This window comes from Phoxinus phoxinus, assembly GCF_949152265.1.
Source record: "Phoxinus phoxinus genome assembly, chromosome: 15".
In the NCBI taxonomy this organism is placed as follows: domain Eukaryota; kingdom Metazoa; phylum Chordata; class Actinopteri; order Cypriniformes; family Leuciscidae; genus Phoxinus; species Phoxinus phoxinus.
In genome coordinates this window covers 345,707-351,733 of record NC_136890.1, presented here as the reverse complement: position 1 = coordinate 351,733, position 6,027 = coordinate 345,707, and the positions used below count along the sequence as shown (strand labels likewise).

Sequence of the window (6,027 nt, the reverse complement as noted above, 5' to 3'; positions counted from 1 at the left end):
AATGACAGATCCCAGTGATGACATGTAGATGGAGAAGAAAAGCGGTCCCAGCACTGAGCCCTGAGGCACTCCAGTAGCTAGATGATAACAGTGATGGGAAAAACATGTTTCTGAATGACAGATCCTAGTGATGACATGTAGATGGAGAAGAGAAGCGGTCCCAGCACTGAGCCCTGAGGCACTCCAGTAGCTAGATGATAACAGTGATGGGAAAAACATGTTTCTGAATGACAGATCCTAGTGATGACATGTAGTTGGAGAAGAGAAGCGGTCCCAGCACTGAGCCCTGAGGCACTCCAGTAGCTAGATGATGGGTCTTAGACACCTCACCCCTCCACAACACCCTGAAGGACCTAATGAGAGGGAAGACTTGAACCACTGGAGTGCCATTCCTGAGATGCCTTCACCATGAGGGTTAACAGGAGGTTCTGGTGTTTAACTATGTCAAACACAGCAGGCAGATCCAGCAAGATGAGTACTGATAATTTAAAGCTGCTCTGAGTCTCAGAGCTTCAGTAACTGTGTGCAGGGCAGTCTCATTTGAGTGACGCTGCTGAAACCAGACTGGTTGTTTTCCAGGAGGTTGTTCTGTGTAAGAAAGGTAGAGGCATGATTGAAAATGACTCGTCCGTGTGTGTTTTTTCATATTCGTCATCCTAAAAATTCATCACGCACAGAAAACTTGCATGCTGAGTCTGATGCGTATAAATTAATCTGTTGTGAAAGTCTTTAAGCAGTGTGGATGATTTTGTTGTCCTCTCTTCTTAAAAAAAGAAAAGTAAAGAGGAAACATTGGGTCCATCCAATCCTGAGATTGCGTAGAGAGGAAGGAGAGTTCCACCTCCTTATCAAGGAGCTTCAAGATTGTCCAGAGCAGTTCAAAGTTTACTTCAGGATGTCAGAGGCTGAGTTTGATGCTTTGCTAGCGATACTGGAGCCACATATTAAAAAGAAGACCACCAATTTCTGTGAACCAATTAATCCTCAACAGTTCTGGATTCTGGCACTCACTTGTACAGTGGCTCTGAATTGTCAAAACACCTCTCAATTTATTTATTTACTTTTTACTTTTAAAACTTTTTTAAAATTTCAGACTCAGTGTGCAAGGACCTTAACTTTTCTTTCTTGCCCAACCCTGTCGCATGCCTCCAGAACACCCGGAATATACTGGGCATTATTTTAGGATACTTTTGCCTCCTTCTCTAAAGCTTGAGAAAAGCCATTCACTGCCATTATGGACTTTTTTATTTCTCTGTTTAATTTCTGAATAGATAGATCATCCGGCTTTACAACAACACCGGGGTGAGTAAATAATGACTGAACTATTTTTGTGTGTGCATCAGGAAGACACAGCAGGAAAGTTTGGCGCGTGTACTGGCCCTTTAAGAGCTGCAGAGCGCATGGATGCTCACGGTTGATGCAGGAGGATGGAGGACAAGATGGAGGCGCACAGCAACATCTGAGAGATACATGGAGCCGCTGTGTGTGTGGAGGCCAGCGGTTTAGCATATGTAAAGAGTAAACCACAATAGACTGATCTGGTGGGGGAGGAGATATTCACGTGTCCACCAATACCAGTCCCAGCCTGTTCAGCATCTTTAGCTCATGGTTTTAACGTGTCTATGGGCAGAAATGCTGTGTCAGTACAGGTTTAGAGACTATGACACCCCAAAATATGTTTTAGCAAGGGTTCATGCCCAGAAACTCAACCATGTGGAAGAGAGAGCATATTTAGTTTGTTGCATAAAATGGCATGTTAATAGGCAGCTCATGTCTTCAGATGCTCTAAAGCACAGCCTGTGAATGGTCATTGTGTGGTCAGCATGGAAGGGTTGTTTAGCATCACGAGCATCGCAGGAATGAGGACACAGTGTTGTACACCACGAGGATGTCTTTGTCCGCCTTTGTTGTGTTTTGAGCGCGGTCTCGCCCCCCACCCCCACCCCCACCCCCACCCCCAGCCGGTTAACAGGTGCTCGTTCCTCCAGAGGTTCCCCGCCACAGATGGCTATTGTTATGGTGTGCAATAAACCAACCTCTCTCTCTCTCTCTCTCTCTGTCTCTCTCTCTCTCTCTCTCTCTCTCTCACACACACACACACACACACACACACACACACACACACACACTCTCTCTCTCTCTGGTCTCCCAGCTGCTGCTTCCTGCTAAAGCAAAGTTATCCCTGATCCCGCTCAGCGTCCCTCACCCCCCCTCCCTCTCTCTCTCTCTCTCTCTCTCTCTCTCTCTCTCTCTCTACCCCCCCTCTCTCTCTCTACCCCCCCTCTCTCTCTCTACCCCCCCCTCTCTCTCTACCCCCCCCTCTCTCTACCCCCCTCTCTCTCTCCCCCCCCTCTCCCCCCCTCTCTCTCTCCCCCCCCTCTCCCCCCCTCTCTCTCTCCCCCCCCCTCTCTCTCTACCCCCCCCCTCTCTCTCTCCCCCCCCTCTCTCTCTCCCCCCCCTCTCCCCCCCTCTCTCTCCCCCCCCCCTCTCTCTCTCCCCCCCCCCTCTCTCTCCCCCCCCTCTCTCTCCCCCCCCTCTCTCTCTCTCTCTACCCCCCCCCTCTCTCTACAACCCCCCCCCCCCCTCTCTACCACCCCCCCCCTCTCTCTCTCTCTCTCTCCCTCCCTCCCCCATCTGATCTCCTCTGCACCTCCTCCTCCAGTGCTCCTCATTCTGCCGCCGGTCGCTCTCTCTCACCGGGTTCGCTGTTCTCTCTCACACGCGCGGTTCGGCTCGGCTAGGCTCGGCTCGGTTCGGTTGGACTCGGTTCTTCTGCAGCGATCGGACACAGACACAGGATTAGCGCGCGATCGCAGAGGAGGACCGTGTGTTCGGTCGCTTGACATCCAGGCAAGTGGATTTATCCTCCGCCATATACTAATGTGTGCGTTTGAAGCGCGTGATGGCTCGTCCGAGATTTGCGGCTCCGCCTGCCACTAGAAGCGGGCCATCAGGACTCATCCCCGTGATCAGCTTAGAGAATGGCGTGCTAATGGCTGTGCTAGTTTAGCGGACGCCGTGTTGATGTTTTGAAATGGCTGTCCTGCTTCATCTAAAGCTGTGCTAGCAGAGGCTGAGGCGGCTTAGGAAACACTGTTTTCAATATTTAAGGTGAAGGTGACAGTGCTATTGTGCTTGATTTGTGAAGCAGATGTGTGGGAAAAGCCATTTTGATACCCTAGAATTGTTGTTGTTCATGGGAACCTGTGCTGGTTTAAGTTCACTGTGCAGTTGTTTCACCGAGGTCGGTTTGGTCAAACACACAGGCTATGATTGATGATTATTGCATTTCCACATGACGCATATTACATCTGAAATACAGCTGTCAAATTGCTCATTGAAAACATGGTTTATCGTTGGATATGACATAGTTTATTCCTCCAGATACTGTGTTGGATTTGGCATTCGGGTTTAGAGAAGGCTCCAGTAGCCTGCATTCAGTGTTTATAAACATGATAAAATTAATGTGATTATAGGCATTACATTTCCATGTTGCATTCAATACATCCCAAGTACAGCCTAATCGGGTAACACCAGAAGAAGCCTTTAGTCCTGACAGTCCTGTTTTAAACTGTGTTAAAAAGCCCACAAAGTGCAATAACATGTGATGTGTGCAGAAGCTCACAGGTTACAGCCTCGGTCCTGCGGTGCGTGTTCTGGCCAGCAGAGGGAGCGTTCTGCGCTCGTGGTCCTCTACTAATGCTCGATTCTGCTGTAGAACATCATTATGATCGCTAGTTTGAATGCTGCAAGTTACTGTAAAAATACTTTGTGTTAACTTGTATGATTATTATAAATAAGTGAATAATCCAACCCATACATTTGCTTTTCCCTGGTTCCCTCAACAAAACCCAATGTGATTTGTCCATTGGCTTTTGGATTATTGCAGAAGGTCTGTGACGAACACAAGCTTATTCTTTCACGTTTTGTTCATCATGATAATCTTCCCAAATGAACACCACTTTTATGAATTTTGAAGAGTAAACACAATCAGCAGAAGTCAAAAGCTAAATGTAGGCTAATGTAGAGATAAAACAGTATGAAAATGTCATCTTATGAATAGGCCTATTATCACGGTATTGTTGAAATGGGCTGCAGGTAAATGCATCAAAACGTATATAAGTTTTTACTTTAAAACCAACTAACAACAAATACCGTTAGCTGCACTGTGCAGTTTTTGTTTGCATAGGCCTAAACATAAAACGAATTAAATGAACAATAGCTAATTGACTGAACAATGATTTTAAATGAACAAACATTTTGATTGAGTGACTTATCATATTTTATCTGCTAACATGTAGCCTACAACATGTTCAAATAGCGCTTTAAGAAGAAGTTTTATAAAATGATAAACCTCACAATTCAGCCTTTTAACCATTTTAAAGAAAAGGTATGATTCAAAATGATAAATAATTATAGGCATTAACAAATCAGTCAATGTAAGTATTAGCCGACTATATTACGTATGTCGAAAGGGGGTCGCACACCGGACGAGAAGTGCCGCGCGTATGACAACTCGACAACCCTAAAACACATAAGGGGTGATAGTGTGGATACGACCTGTGCATTTTTGGGCTAAACCAGCCTCCGTAGTCAGCGGCGCTGTGCATTATGGGATGAGGACTAATGTTTGTTGACAGTTTGCACTTTTAGCATGGCAGTTCCCGGACAAACTTGGAGTTGTGAGGAGGTGCAGAGCCGCATAAAAAGTTAGCAAACAGCTCAGTGAAAGGGGGTTTCATAGATTCTGTTGGAATTTCCCCGCACGTTAATTCTGACGTGCAGTTATGGAAATGCGTTCAAGACACATCTGGCCAACCAGTGTGGATGTTGTCACGTGACTGCATTTTGGTTAATTTCATCAACTGATTTGGACCAGAGCAATCAGTGTGGTGTGAAAAGGAACCAAAACGCCTGAAAAATGCAAAAAAGTATAATTTTTCGCCCTTGGTCCGGACCAAATGAACCGAACTACAGATGTGAAAGCACCCTTAATGTTGAGTGTGAAACCAGACCAACGCCGCAGCAAACGAGCCCAGTGTAAAAGCACCGTCACATGCCTCCGCAAATATTCATATCAAAGCAGTGAAGGCGGGGGGAGGGGGGAGGAAGGGGATAGCAGATTAACCAGCAGGGGGCGCACAACACAGACTGGTGTGTGGAGGTGAATTACAGTGAGCCGTTTGACACGGGAGACCAAACATAAATAGGCGGTCAATAGTTAAACGACACAGTGACTAAAAAAAATTGCAGTCAACTAATTTTCATGGACGATTACGCCAACTAATCGCGGCAGCACTAATGTAATCCACTCTCTGAGAGTAATGTAATGTAATCCACTCTCTGCAGTAATGTAATGTAATCCACTCTCTGCAGTAATGTAATGTAATTCCATGTTTCCTAATGATATCTCCTAATGGTAGCATAGTGAACAGCAGCGGTCCTAGTACTGAGCCTTGTGGTACGCCATACTGAACTTGTCATCGATATGACATCTCTTCATTTACTGCTACAAACTGATAACAGTCAGATAAGTGTGATTTAAAGGGCACCTATTATGACATTTAAAATGTTCCTAATGTTGTTTAGGGAGTCCCCAACAACAGTTTTACGTACATGCAATGTCAAAAAACACTTTTGTTGTTGTATAATATGTATTTATTTTTACCTGATTTGCTCACCGACTCCCAAATGATTCGTTCAACGACTCATTTTTCCAAACCCCTCCTTTGCGCGACGCTAATCTGCGTTGATTGGTCAGATGACCCAGCAGTGTTTACAGAGATAATACTTATTGTTTAACACGGAGTACAATGATGCTTTTATCAATTAAATTGTGTTATAATAATGATTATAGTCCACTGCTTTGTAGTTTGTAGTAAAAAACTAAAAATAAGATAAAGAATTGAATGTTATGTTAGCGAGCATAGCCCAGAGTTCATATTGTAAAAGCACAATCAGTCTTTGTTTGCATTACAACGATGCATAAACATAACGTTTAAAAAAAAAAAAAAATGCAGTTACGTT

At 45.1% G+C, this 6,027-nt stretch overlaps 1 protein-coding gene across 7 annotated transcripts in view; it reads left to right on the top strand.

Annotated features, from left to right (window-relative positions):
* Positions 1–2,713: 2,713 nt before the first annotated feature.
* Positions 2,714–6,027, top strand: part of magi1a (membrane associated guanylate kinase, WW and PDZ domain containing 1a) — a gene marked incomplete at its 3' end in the record, with an annotated part of 120,153 nt that continues 116,839 nt past the window's right edge. For all 7 annotated transcript variants that reach the window (XM_079638145.1, XM_079638146.1, XM_079638144.1 and 4 more), the window contains exon 1: positions 2,714–2,850. The remainder of the gene's footprint in view (positions 2,851–6,027) is intronic.